This window comes from Peromyscus californicus, unplaced genomic scaffold (assembly GCF_007827085.1).
Source record: "Peromyscus californicus insignis strain IS unplaced genomic scaffold, ASM782708v3 Scaffold_15__1_contigs__length_86483966, whole genome shotgun sequence".
NCBI classification, from domain to species: domain Eukaryota; kingdom Metazoa; phylum Chordata; class Mammalia; order Rodentia; family Cricetidae; genus Peromyscus; species Peromyscus californicus.
The window spans coordinates 55,004,668-55,019,092 of NW_026294447.1; the positions used below are offsets into that span (position 1 = coordinate 55,004,668).

Sequence of the window (14,425 nt, forward strand, 5' to 3'; positions counted from 1 at the left end):
AAGCTGCAAAGCAAGGGGGCCGCTCATCTCAGCTCCACCCTCAGTGAGCAGGGTCACCATCCAGAGGGACCTACCACTAAGTCCAGTCCTCAGCTGTGGGGTTGCAAGGTTCACAGAAGGCAGCTTGTAACAGGTTTATAGAAAGTAACATTTCCTCCTTTTAGAGGAAACAGCATTCAGTCTCAGTGTGGGGAAAAATGTGGACTTTGCCATACCCGCCGTGTATGGAGCAACGCATACTTTTTCTTTCCTCCCGAGCACCCCTTGGGCTGCTGAAGAAAGCAAAGAATGATGTCCTCTCAAAATGCAATATATACATCTTAATGGAAGAACCAGATAAAAACCCAAGCCTGTGCGCATTCTGCCTCATCTGCCAAAAGAGACCCAACCGGCCTTCCATACTTTTTTTTTTCTTTTTGCTCAGGCGCCTGTGGTAGCAAGCAGTTACAACAATCTGAAAATTAAGTTACCACAATTAGGAATTAGAAGCAGGTGGCATAATAATGGTGCTTTTTTTCATTTCATTTATTAGCGAAAAGAGGGAGAGGCGCTTCATTTATTTTCATCAGCCCTCAGTAAAAGCATAGCAATTTGCAACACAAAAATCATTTCAAGTACCTCAGCCTCGTGCAACCTCGTTTTTCCTTTTTTTTGCTTAAAAGCCTTTTAAAGTTTGCCCCCCCCCACGAAAGTGGAGTGTATGTGTGTGTGTGTGTGTGTGTGTGTGTGTGTGTGTGTGTGTGTGTGCGTGCGCGCGCGCGCGGGCCTAAGTACTGGTGGAATCGGGGTGTTTCTCCCCTTAAGTTTCGGAGACCACGGTTGGAGGTTGGGGGGCACTAGAATAGCTCTGTCTGCCTTTGCCCATTCTCTATGTTTCTCACGACTTGTTTCAATCTTGCAAAGATCTAGTTCAGGTGCAATAACAAATAAGGCACTCGACAACTGTCTGCATGGTCCCCCCAATCATCCGCCTGGGCTGCTTCCGCAACCCAGCACCCCTAAACAGCCCAGCACTCCCAACCCCCGCCCGCCCCCAGACTTCCCCGATGCTCCAGGACCCCACCGTGCGACAACCCTTGCGCGCCCTCTAGCGTTAGTATCTGGGATCGCCACGAGCTATACTGCACAGCTGGGCTGCCTGCAATCCCGAGTGGTAGGAGAGGATATGGGATGCACCTCGTTGCTGGATGCACCCGAAAGGCAGGGTGCACGTAGAGCGCCCTGCTCAGGGAGCTCCTGGAGTCGGACGCATGCGTTTGCATGACGCCCCTGTAACCTTGCAGTGGGAGATGTTAATTGCACGTTTTGGGCAGCTCTTTCCATGCCCGAGGACCCCCTTTTGTGTTGCCCCCCGCAGCTCGGGGTGGGTAGGCTCCAGGTGAGCCACCAACCGCTTCCGTGCTAGCTCTCAGCCTGCGTTTCCCCCGGCTCGAGAAGGTCGCAGTGCCAGGCAGTCCCTGCTCTGTGTACCCATCTCCTGCCTGCTCCCTCAGCTCGGTGCTTGTGTTTGTCGCCTGCTGGGAAGTCTGGGGTGTCCCGAATCACAGGACTTCCTTTCCTGAGTGTTCTTGTTCTTGTTCCCCTCTCGCATAATGCCACCCTCTAGGTCCCTCCGTGGCCTCCCACCACAGGGTGCGGGATTCCTGCTTTCTCTTTGCCGCGTACTTTTCCTTCACATTTCAGCCTTTCGTTTCAGTCTGTCTCTCACCCTTCACGACTAAAACGTGTAGATTGAAGGAAGGAGACACAGGCTAGGGGACCCCGCAGCTGGCCGTCCGCGGGAACCCTCTGCAGGCTCCGGTGTCTTTCTCACATCAGTGTGGAGTTTGCTTGGGTTCTGTCCTTTCTGCGACTTTGCGAAGGTTGATTTGAAGAAGATCGAACAAGCAGTGGAGCCGAGGAGGGGGGAGAAGACAGATAAAATTAAGGTTGGTGAGACCAGAGAGGGAGATGGGGTGGGGGGTGGGGCGCGAGGCAACACTCAATGAATGCCCTTTAGAAGGAAATTTGGCAATTCATATCAAGAACTTTTTACATATTATCAGTAATGCCACTTCTTGGAATCCAGCCCAAAGAAATAATATGAAAGGTTAAAAAAATATTTTGGACCCAAAAATGTTAATCACAGGCCTATGAGATAGCTCATCAGCTAAAGGAGAAAACCTACTCAGCAAGTTGTTCTCCGACCTGCACAATACCCGGCCTTTCATAATAATAAATTAATAAATAAATGTAATATTTTTTCGAAGAATCAAACTACAGGAGCATAAAGGAATCTTGGAGATACGGAAATCCCTAAATGTCCAACAACAGTGGACTGTAGGTGACAGAGTCTGCTGCCATCTCATGTAGATGGCGACAGGGCAGTCATGGTTTTAAGAGGGAGAGTGCCAGTCCAAGGGGAAGCAGGCCGTGGAGTGGCCACCAGAAAGCAGGACTCCGGCCGGACCCAGAGCCCGTCCTGGTAAGGCTGAGCATAGGTGCACACAGAAAACGTCTGAACGTGCTTGTCCTGGCGGCGGGAACAAAGGGTGATCTCTTCCTTCCCCAACTTCCCTTCTGCCGCCCGCCTTTCTGGAGGGAGCGTGCCGTTTACTTTCAGGCGGAGTAAAACAGCGACCTCTCTGTCTCCTTTGAGAACAGCAAGTCCCTGAGAAGGAAGAGGGAAGGGATGAAGTCCCAGCCCTAGGATGAACAGGAGCTGGGAGGTGCAGAGGAGGGATCGAGATGAGGGTGTGGGGGTCAGGCACAGAGCGTGGGTTTGGGGAAACGGCCTGAATCCCATGAGCTGGGCAGTGCTGGGCTCCATGGACACTTCCTGCCATACCGGCTGCCGCAGATTCTGTTGGTTTCTTTATTTAGTGTTTACAGTTACATTTACTTAATTATGGGTGAGGCATGGGACTACTATGGTATGTGTATGTGTGTAGGGGGTCAGAGGACAACTTGTAGGAGTCCTGTCCTTCCACTGTGTGGGTCCCAGGGAATGAACTCAGGCCATCAGGTTTAGCAGTAAGCATCTTTACCAGCGCTGCCTACCTGGCCAGCCTGGGACTGACTAGTTCTTTAATGTTGATAAAACATGAAGGCTCCTTCCGACCTGTATTTTTAATCGGGACCAGCCCCCGTCTCCTTGTTTCAATCCCAGTCACAACTCCTGGTTTCTCTTGCCGTAAAAAGGTTTGTGTGTGGACAGGCATGCCCCAGAGCATGCTCATTGTCCCACAGCTGGCCCAAAATGCTGGGTGTATGCATGAGCACCCACTGTGTACCAGGGCTGTAAATTCCACAGATGTGGCATGCCTCCTGCAGAAATCTCACTCCACATCCTCACTCGGCCTGTCCTTCATCTGAGCCGACCCTTCACGATGAAAACGGAAGCCGAGAGAGTTCATTTCCCATGACCTCTCACCTTCTATGTCCCCCTCCCCCATTCCCTGCTGTCCAGCAGGACATTGGACCATGACATAAATGTCCCTTAACTGTGCCGCCCATTATGACAGCCACCCACCACATGTGACCAGTGAGCACTTTTGAAATGTGTCCAGGGTGACTGAGCAATTGAAGCTGCATTTTAATTAATTTTAATTGACATATCAACATATGGCTAGTAACTGCAGTATTGGACGGTGCAGCTCACCAAGAACCAACCCGTCCTCAGCTCTGCCTGTGGCTCTTGTCATTCACATCTCGCCTCTATGTCCGTCTGTCACTACCTCTGCCTCTGAATGTCACTGCTGTGGCAGGCCTGAGCAGGCAATGGCTTTCACCAGCATGTGCCTGCTTGTGAGAACCCACATGAGCATCTCTCCCAGCTCTTCAGGGACCCCCATATGGGGGCTGTTAGCCCTTGTGGAGGTCTTTACACTGCAGGAATGGGCATGGGCAACACTATGAAAAGTTTCTTCTCCTCAGAGAAGCTTGTGCTGAATACTCCGAAGCAGCAGAGCCAAGGCTTGCTGGGAGCATCACTAGCAAATACTCCTTAAATTTTGTCCTCTAGGAACCACCTTGTGTCCCCCGTCTTCCTCGCTCTGCTGAGGACTCCCATACCCAGCTTCTCTGCCTCATCTTAGGTTGGGCCCAGCTCTGGGATCCTGCAGCTTTTCTGTTTAATGTCTGCATTTGTATCTGACTTATTTATTAAACTTAGAATTCCTGCAGGGCATCCTGTGAGGACTGAATCCACGGGGCCCATTGCATAGTGTGTATTCCATAAGCACGTACGTGACTCAACACAGCACACAGCAGGCGCTCCTTAAGAACATATAGAAATAAGAACAATACACAGTGGTTACTCCATAAGAGCATATGTAAGCTGGGGCTTGAGAGGTAGCTCAGCAGTTAATTGCACAGACTGCTTTTTCAGAGGACCTAGGTTCAATTCCCAGCACTCACACGGTGTCTTGCAACATTCTATAACTCCAGTTTCAGGGGGTCTGATTTCCTCTTCTGGCCTCCTTGGGCACCAGGCACACATCTGGTATACATACATGTAGACAAAACACTTGTACACATAAAATAAAAATAAATTAAATATTTTTGAAAGACTAAAGTAGATTAAAAATAAGAACACATTTAAGCAGACACAGTACACAGTAGGTGTTCCAATAAAACGTGCATAGGAAACACAAAAGCTTAGTGGATAGACTGTATGGCTGGAGACCTAAAGCTGGACTCCTGACTCTTATCTCTGTTCTAATGAGTTGTGTGACATGAGATACATCCCCCAGGCTCCGTGTCCTTGCATGTGAGTTTCTTGGACACTCTAGTTCCCTTTCTGCTCACCTCATGGAGATACTATAAGAGCACATAATTACAGTATGGGTTTTTTTTGTTTGTTTGTTTGTTTTGACAGGGTTTCTTTCTATGTGTAACTGCCCTGGCTGTCCTGGAACTCGCTGTGTAGACCAGGTTGGCCTCCAACTCACAGAGCTCTGCCTGCCTCTGCCTCCCGAGTGCTGGGATTAAAGGCGTGCGCCATCACCCGATTGATATGTATGGCTTTAAAAGGTCATTCCCGTAGACAAATTGCTCTGAAAATCTGGAACCCTTTGAGTTCTTTTTGACCTTTGGCCATCTTGTACATGAACATCATGTACAACCTGGGGAAAAGCGAACAGAGGGTCTCTACTCTCTGAGTTCCGGGGAAACAGGACCAGTGCAGTAGCAATCATGCGGGGCCAGGAGGATGCGCGCGCATAGCTCACTGAGCACCAGTCTGGGGGCACAGCTTGGAGGCCCTGACTCTTCCTCCACAGGAAATTCAGGACGGTCTGTGCTGGAGGAGGGCTGTTTATCATGAAGGGGGCCTTCAGGGGAAAGTCAGTCTCTCAGATGGGAGAGGCTTGTTCCATCTGACTTTTAGGAAGTAAGTTTTCTCCTGAAAACCACAGATCTTTGTCACTTATCTTCCTGCTTGAGAATCCCTTCCAATCTGTGATTCTGAGAGCCATGGTGGGCATCTGTGGCCCATGTCAGTTACGGCGTCACCAGGACGGCTCCGGGGGGTTAATTGCATCTAAGCGTTGGAAAGCGACTCTCTAATTAAACTTTGAAACGGAATGGCAGAATCACTGGGTGACAGACTGTCTGTGGGAGGGTCCCCTGAGGTGCTCTTCATTTTCGCTCATCATCTTCTGGGCCCAGGCTGTGCCTGTGTGTGGTGGTGGGGCCGGTGTTTAGACCTCACTCTCGAGAACTCTGGATTCCGTTGGAGGTTTGTCAGACAGGCCCCCCACAGTGCTCTGTGCCCTGCCTGAACCCCACAGTTGGGCCTGGATATCTTGGAAGACTTTCCTTGCTTGTCTTCGGCTCTCTGATTTCTATTTAAAACCGAAAGGTTATTTCTATACTTAGAACCATGACATCAAAGAAATCTGAATGTTGGAAGTTAGTTCTGGATGTTTGTGAGTATTGCCCAGGGATCGAGTTTGAGACCATTGGCACCGGCGATCCAGTTCCCTCACACTGAAACCCTCAGGTTCGTTCACCACCCCAGGCTAGGTCCCTGCCAGACACTTTGGGGGATGCCAGGTGAATCTACACAGCACCCTGCCATGAGGCTCCCTGCAGAGTAGCCAGGCAGGTCAACGGACACTTCACAACATCCGGAACCATCCTGTTTGCTTCTCGTACTCTGCTTTCCATTGCATGGGTGAGAAAATGGAGGCGTCTCCTGACGAAGCGGCTTCCCGAGCCCCTTGAAGCCAGGCTTCCCCATGTTATAGCCTGTGCTTTTTTCTTTGTCTTTAATCCACCGTGAGCATCAGTCTATGCTGGCTGCCGTAGAGACCTGGAGAAGATGGGGTTCATCTCTGTTGGGGGCGAAGCTCCCAGAGGGGATGGTGTTCGGGGGTAATTTGGAAAGGTAAGGGCTATTGCTCTCCCATGGCTGCCGCCAAGGGCAGAAGAAGCATCTTAAGGGAGGCAGGCTTACTTTGGCCTACGGTTTGAGGGGACACCTTGCGTCGTGGTGGGGAGGGCAGCAGGAGCCTGAGGCGGTGCATCTGCAGTCAGGAAGCAGAGTACCTGTGAATGCTGGTGCTCAGGCCTCTTTCTCTTTTTTTATGCAGTCTGAGACTCCCCCCACCTCCCCACCCCCGCTCGTGGAATGGTGTTGTCTATGCTTAGGGCAGGTCTCCCCACCTCAATCAACTTGATCTAAAAAAATAAGTACCTTGCAGACATGCCCAGAGGTTTGCCTCCTCGGCAACTGTAGATCCTATGGAGTTGACGGTCAATATCAACGACCCGTGAGGCCAGGCAAGAGGAAGTACAGAGAACAGGAAGTGGAGTTTGACTTTGGGGACCAGGAGGTTAGTAGGAGGACTTTTCATTTTTCATTTCTTTTTTTTTTTCTTTTTCTTTTCCTTTTTTTTTTTTCTGAGACAGGGTTTCTCTGTGTAGCTTTGTGCCTTTCCTGGAACTCACTCTGTAGCCCAGGCTGGCCTCAAACTCACAGAGATCCACTACGGCCTGGCTCATTTTTCATGTCTTAAATTTTTTTTTCTGCCGGGCGGTGGTGGCACACGCCTTTAATCCCAGCATGCGGGAGGCAGAGGCAGGCGGATCTCTATGAGTTCAAGGCCAGCCTGGGCTACAGTGTGAGTTCCAGGAAAGGTACCAAAGCTGCATAGAGAAACCCTGTCTCCAAAAACAAACAAACAAAATTCTTGTTACATTTGTTTCTTTATTGTACGTACCTGCGAGCGTGACTGTGTGTGCCACAGCGTACAAGGACAACTTGATGGATTAGACTCTCTTCTTCTACCATGTGGGTCCCAGGGTTTGCACTCTGCTCACCAAGCTTAGAGGTCAGTGCAGTTACGGGGGATGGAGATTAAGACATCCACTGAGCCGTCACTCTGCCCCCTTATTCTTTTTTTTTCATTTTGAAAGGATTCCTTTACCTTGCAATAACTGTTTATCAAAGACTGTATTAGTTACTTCTCTCTTGCTGTGATAAAACACCATGATCAGAAGTAGCTTCAGGAAGAAAGAGTTGATTTTTGCCTGTGGTTCCGGAGGGTAAATCCATCATGGAGAGGCTGGCATGTCAGCAGGCCACCAAGAGGAAAGCTGGCTGATCCCATTTCATCACCCAGGGACCCAGAGAGAGAACTGGAAGAATGGGTGAGACTATACACTTTCCAAGCCCCCCTCCTCCCAGTGACATGCTTCCTCCAGCCAGGCTCCATATCCCAAAGTTTCTATAACCTTCCCAAACAACGCCACCAACAGGGGACCAACTGATCAAATTCACGATCCTGTGGGGACCTGTCTCTTCCATATTACAAGCACCCATCATGTATCAGGGGCTGGAGCTGAGCAAGTGGGATAAGGAGATTGCTTCTGTAGTCTAGAAGGATGGGAGGCGTCCTCTGAACAAGCAAGAGGAACTCAGGTCTAGTTAAGGACTGTCACCGTGCGGCAGAGGATGGCAAAGCAGGTGACTGGGGCTGAAACTTGCAGACCCTTGAGAAAGGCCAGGGGGAGCTCTTTCTGAGTGGGGAGGTTTGGAGGCAGCCTGAGGTGCAGCTTCACTCCCGTGGACTCTTTTGTCTTAATCTCTACAACCCATAATTGCCTCATTGAGACATGAATACATGTCCTTCACCGAAGTCACACAGAGTGTCTGAAGAGCCACCCCAGAAGTATCACAGAATTGTTTTATTCAGTGACTATTGGGTATCTAGCTCGTTACCCTGCTCAGTGCCACTTACGCAGATGTCCCTCTGACAAATGCATCCTAGGGCACTGGGCCAAGAAAAATTGGTTCTCCTGACATCCATTTGGATCCCAGCTCCAGAGAGTAAGAACGCCATGGCCGGCTGTCCTTGCCTGCAGACTCTGGGGGTGGGGGAGGAAGTTCAGAGATGGCGGTGGGTTGTGATTCTGGAGCATTACCTGGAGGACAGTGTCACTGCCCTCCCAGCTTGATCTAAGTGAACCTTAGTTGTGTGTGTGTGTGTGTGTGTGTGTGTGTGTGTGTGTGTGTGTGTGTGTGTTTTAATTGTAAGCTATTCTTTTGGAAAAAGAAAGTCAGAGGACGGGAGCGATTTAGTCAATCAATATGTGGTTTAGAACAGTGGATGGCAGCGCTAAATAGTTTGTCTCTGCCTCTCAAATGCCATTTGCCAAACTCTGTTCTGTGACACACAAAGCCTCTAGGAGATGCTCATGGGTGTTCCAAAGGTGGGGAAATATCAAATACTTTTATAGCATTAACGATAGAGCGTAAGAGGCGGGACAGCGGAACAGGGGCATGGGCTCTGGAGCCACAGCCCCTGGGTCCCATTTAATCCTAGAAATGACCTGATCTGCCTGTGTGTGCACATGTGTGCACACACATGTGCATGCATGTGTGTGTGTTTATGCATGTGTGTATGGGTGCATGTTCATGTGAATGAGTGTGCACAAATGTGTGTGGGGAGGCCAGAGGATAACCTTGCCTGTCGTTCTCAGGGGCTGTCCATCTTGTTTATTTATTTATTTATTCGTTTGTTTGTTTGTTTGTTTGTTTGTTTGTTTTTGTTTTGGAGACAGTCTCTCATTGGCCTGGAGCTTTCCTAGTAGGCTAGGCTGGTCAGCAAACTCCAGGAACCCCCCTGTCGTGCCTCCCAGCCCCAGCAGTACAAGCGTACACTGCCACGCCCTGCTTTTTACACGAGTGCTGAGGATTGAACTCGGGTCCTCAAGGTTGCAAGGCAGGCACTTTGCTGACCGAACCGTCCTCTCCACACACCTGCTTGGTCTCTGCAATGGGTCTCTTGTACAGAAAATGTCCCTGGTTGTAGGAACTGCCTCTGGGGCTGAGGATGGTGGTGGGGAGACGGGAGCCCACAGCCTGGAGGAGGGTCTCTTCTCACATGTTATTGTGTGTTTGGGACAGGGTCTCCCGAACCTGATGACAGCGGTAGGAAGCCACATGGAAGATCACCTTCTGTAGGAAGTATGACGGTCGGCAACAGGCTGTGCGTTTCTCCTAGCCACTGCCAAGCTGTGTGCCTCCTCCTTGACAATTGCCTATCTTTGTTACGCCTTTTATCTTGTAAATTTAACATTTATTGGTGCAATTACTCAATGTTTACTTTTTATTAAGCATATGGATCAAATTTTGATCACTTCTCACAGCAATTAATTCTACTACGAGACTATATTTTCTTTTGCCGTCTCCTTCCATTTACGTGACACCCTGTGGGCCTCCATTGGCACCCTGACAAAACAGTGTCATTTAAATAACACATCGTGGCCAAACAAGTTTGGGAAATGCTTCCTGGAATTATGGTTTCGTTGCGTGTGACCCCTGTGAGCAGGACAGCACCAGACAGCTGACTTCTTTGAAGCACCGCCACCCTTTCTGTGAGAATGAGATCCTGCAAGCCGCGGTGGGGCTGTGGTTTTGTTTTCAGTGTTACTGGGCCGAAGAGGAGACAGCCACCGGCTAGAAGCTCTCTGTGAGATGGTTTAGGTGGAGAGGCCAGTAAACCCCAGTGTTCTGGTGCTTCTGACACTTCCATCCAGCTGCCCAGCTGCACCTACAGGAGCCATGGGCTGGGGCAGAAGAGACAAAGAAAGAATGGAGATAAACCTCCATTTTTCCCTTTTCTGCCTCAACTTCCCCTTTTTCCCCTTTCCCCATTAAGCCTCCCCCACCCCCACCACCTCTCTCTCTGTCTCGGTTATTACAACATCACAAAGGGAAGCAGAGCTCCACCCCGACTGTTGACAGATCCCCAACCCACCAACAGCTATTTTTATGTCTATAGTCAGAAACAGGGGGCCCAATCCCCGTACCAGAAGGGAGCCGTGGACATGGACACTTTAAGACCAATAATAGAGGGAGGAAGAAAATCGCCAGGGTGATATTCAAACCCAGTAGAAACTCACGGCACCTCCCCTACCCAGAATCATCAGCCTCTCCTCTACCCGAGGGGTCAGTGCACTTGCCAATAGACACTTAGACTTTGCACTGAGGTGTTCTCCCATCTTCCAGTTCTTTAACCAACAGAGAAGAAGCCCACCCACTAGCCAGCATCCCTGCTAATGTCCCACGAGCTATAAAGCAAGTCTCACAATTGGGACAAAAATCCCACGGAGGCAGAAGGGATATATATTCTGCTCTCATGGGGCCTGCGATGGCTCATCTGCATTGTTAACTTGATGGTATTCGGAGTCACCATGGAAATACAACTATGTATGTGGCCATGAGGGCATTTCCAGAGAGCTGGAAAGGAAAGGGCATGGTGAGCCCCCAGCCTCGGGTCCTAGACTACATACAAAGGAGAGAGCAGGCTGACCACCACCAGCCCGCCTGTGGGCACGCGTGACCAGCTGCCTCTAGCTCCTCCCACCATGGCTTACCTGCCATGACGTACTGAACCGGAACAAATCTTTCCCTCTTCAGTTGCTTCTCTCAGGCATTTTGTTACGGTAACACAGATGGAAACTGACACAGGGCCAAGGAAGGTTCCTGGGACTCCACGGCAAGGCGGCTGTGTCCCTGTGCATCTGGTGAGACAGTGTTACCTGAGCGGGAGCTGTACAGGAGTCGGTGAGCCCATCTCAAAACAGGAAGCCAGAGAACAAATCAGGCAGGGACCAAACTCCGGCTTCTGTAACCACGGGCTCTTTCGGGAACTAACCCAGTATCTCCTGAGAGGATCCTTAATCCCTTCTGAGACGGGCCTCCTGTGATAGAAGGATCTCACTTAGGCTTCATCGCTGAAGATTCTAATCCCTCCTATCACCACAACGGGGACCAGACTTCCAAGACATGAGCCCCCGAGAGACACATTGCATCCAGGCTGCAGCACGGAGGAAATACCTAATCGTTTGTTTGTTTGCTTTATGGTTGGGGTTCCAGGTATGGTGTTAGGTCATCGTTCACCAAACAAATCACACACACCCCTGCACATTTGTGAACTACAAATCCCAAGCTCTTTTGTAGTTAAGGGATGCCATGTGACTGAGTTCTGGCCAATGGGATGTGGGAAAAAATGATGTACAGGATGCCCTTCCTGCATGGCCATGGAAACCCGTCCTACAATCCGATCCCCCAGACTTTTTTCCTTCATTCACCTGCGAGCTGATGGGGCCGTGGGGGTGGCTGAATGAAGGCACAAACCAGAGTGACCTCACCCATGTTGGATGGGGGCATGCTGTCGTAGGAGGCCACTGTGATTTGAGAGTTTAGCCTAGCAGATGGCTACTCTGACCCCAACAACCACTTCCCTGCTGTGAGGGCAGACTCCTCTGCAGACCAGTGAGCCACATTAGGCTCAGGTCTCTGTAGGAGAGGACAGTGGCATCCGGTGGAAAGTCAGGCATGTGACAGAGAGGAGGTAGTCTTCCTGATGGAAGGCAGGGTGTGTGTGGTCTGGTGAAATCCCTAGGCACACTTGCTAAAGGCAGCAGAGTGGGGCTGAGAAATGGGGGTCCCAGTAGAAGATTCCAGATGGTGTCAGAGTCCTCAGCAGCCACAGAAAGGTAACTGTTGTGGGAGAGGAATGGAGGCCAAAGTCAGGATCGATGCTGGGCTCAGGTCAAAGTGGCTGAAGGGGCAAGGGATTCAGGCCCAGTACAGATACAAACCCCTTGGGGGAGCTCCTTGCTGCTGGGTCAGGATGTGAGCGAGATGAAGTAGAGTACCCTGCTTCATGAAGCAGAGACCTACCGAGGCCCTGATGGAGGAAGGGGCTGCTCTTCTTTTTCCTTCATCTTTCTGCAAGCACGATCATCAACCAGGCACCTTCGGTGTGCCCATGCCTGAGCTGGGGGCGGGAGGTGCACCCTGCCCGATGTCTCTCCATTAAAGTAGAGCTCAACAGAGGGAGGGAAGAGGTGGGAGCAGAGGAGAGTCTGGAGCCTGAGCAGGTGGCTGTGATCACAGTAGCTGCCCAGAACCGGAAGTGAACCCCCTCCTCCTTAGCCAGTCAGAGGAAAGCCGCGCTTTGCTCATTCCACAGTGAATGAATGCCTCATTGTCCCTCTTCCTCTGGGAAGGACAATGTCGTGGCATGGTCCCTTTATGCTCAGGGGCCAGCAGGCTCTTAGCAGATGTTAAATGCAGTAACACCCACACGCTTTGGCAGCTTTGGTGCCGCTGGTAAGGGCGCACGTGTACACACACACACACACACACACACACACACACACACATACACACACACACACACACACACACACACACACCACAGAGCCGTGAGGTCTGGCAGATGCAATTAGCCTCTGGGTCCCTCAGAATTAGATGCAGGTGGCTAATTGTCCATGCCAGGAGGCAACTGTGGGCACAATTAGTCATGTCTCTTTCCCCACTTGGGGCTAATATTGGGGGGATGGTGATGAGGGATGGAGTCTGAGAAGTCCAATTCCCCCTTAGCCATGGGCTGTGATGGGTGACTTTGGGTGGGCCTGTTCATCCTATGGGCTTGGAGGACGTTGTGGGAGTGGTCAAGGGCAGGGAGGCAGAGGAGGGAGGGTGGCTGCTGTTTTGAGAAGTCTCTGCATTTGCCTCCTCACCCTGTCAGCACACTGGAATCTAGATAATTGTGCAGGACTTCACTTGTCCTCAAAGTCCTATGCCTGCATCATAGCTTCAAAGCCACTTGCTTAGCGGGAGGTGTCTTCATTGCATCCATTCTCATGGGGGCGGAATGGCAGAAACCAAGTAACCAAGTATGCTCGTGACCAGGCCCTGGGTTGCTTTTATGTTCCTTCCTATAGCTTTTTCTTTTTCTCTCTCTTTTTAAATTTTATTTTATTTGTATTTATTTATTTTGTTTTTATGAGCCAGGTTCTCACGATGTAACCCTGGCTATCCTGGAACTCACTATGTAGACCAGGCTGGCCTCAAACTCACAGAGATCTGCCTACCTCTGCCTCCCGGGTGCTGGGATTAAAGGTATGCACCATCAAGCCCAGCTCCTATGCCTTTTTCTTGTCCTTCGTGTCCACACTGTCTTATCAGGCAGAGGGTTGACTCCCAGGGACTAGACATTGGCTTAGAACAGAGCAGACCTGGGAAATTCTCAGTGTAAAATTAGCATTAGATGCCAAGAGCTGAAGGGCTGCCCTGGCCTGCAAAACCGCTGGGCAAAAGGTCCAGGGATGTAGAGGGGCCCTTGAATTTATGGTCAGTGCAGAAGACATGGGTGTACAGCACCCACTGTATGAGAGAGATGATGATGGACACTCTGGCGCTTTCCTGAAGTTCAGTGACTCACTGAGTGTTGCCTGGCTATGCCTCAGTTTCCCGAGTTGTTGAAGTAGAGTGTTGAGTCTCTGTAATGGCTTGGGTCTACCCAGTTCTTTCTGACAGTTGTCACCAGAGCTGTGGAGTTCAGGAGGGGGACAGACTCTGAGCAGGAGAGGGAAGATGGAGGTAGCACCCTTAGAAGGTATTTGAAGCTAGCTTGGCGGGTAGGATGGAAGTGTGTGTGAGGAGGGCAGAGCAGGTGGTGCCATGGTGTAGGCTGGCCTCCATATTATCTGGGATTGCAGGTGACTAAGCATCATGGGGAGTGCACTGAGCGGCACATTGTAGCGTCCACAGAGGATTCCCAATGTATCACACCTCTGATGTTCACAGATCAGAGAAGCTGACTCACGGTGACCCATGGATGCTGCCTTCCTTCCTTCAGGACCAGGCCTGAGCTGTGCAGCTTCTGTCTTCCTTTGCAAAGCCAGGCACTGTGGAAGAAGCCCAGCCATTTTGAGGCCTCCACATTCCTGTAGGCTGCATGGAGAGGGATGTTTTACTAGGCCCCATCCGGTCCAGCTAGGCTAACCCCACCAGCAGATGTGTCTGTGTGGATATCATCCTAAACCACTCAGTGGACAGTGGAACACAGGGGCATCAGAGGCTCCAAGCAAGAACCACATTGCTAGGAAAACAATAAACAAGAAATAAAACCCCTCCCTG

At 50.6% G+C, this 14,425-nt stretch overlaps 1 long non-coding RNA gene across 4 annotated transcripts in view; it reads left to right on the forward strand.

Moving 5' to 3' along the window:
• The first annotated feature begins 1,128 nt into the window (after positions 1 to 1,128).
• The window catches only part of LOC128110905 (uncharacterized), a 36,391-nt gene continuing 23,094 nt past the window's right edge, over positions 1,129 to 14,425 (forward strand). Inside the window, exon 1 of one of the 4 annotated variants that reach the window (XR_008218370.1) lies at positions 1,129 to 1,928. This is a non-coding gene — a long non-coding RNA (uncharacterized LOC128110905). The remainder of the gene's footprint in view (positions 1,929 to 14,425) is intronic. The other 3 variants (XR_008218368.1, XR_008218367.1, XR_008218369.1) reach the window with 3 other exon arrangements.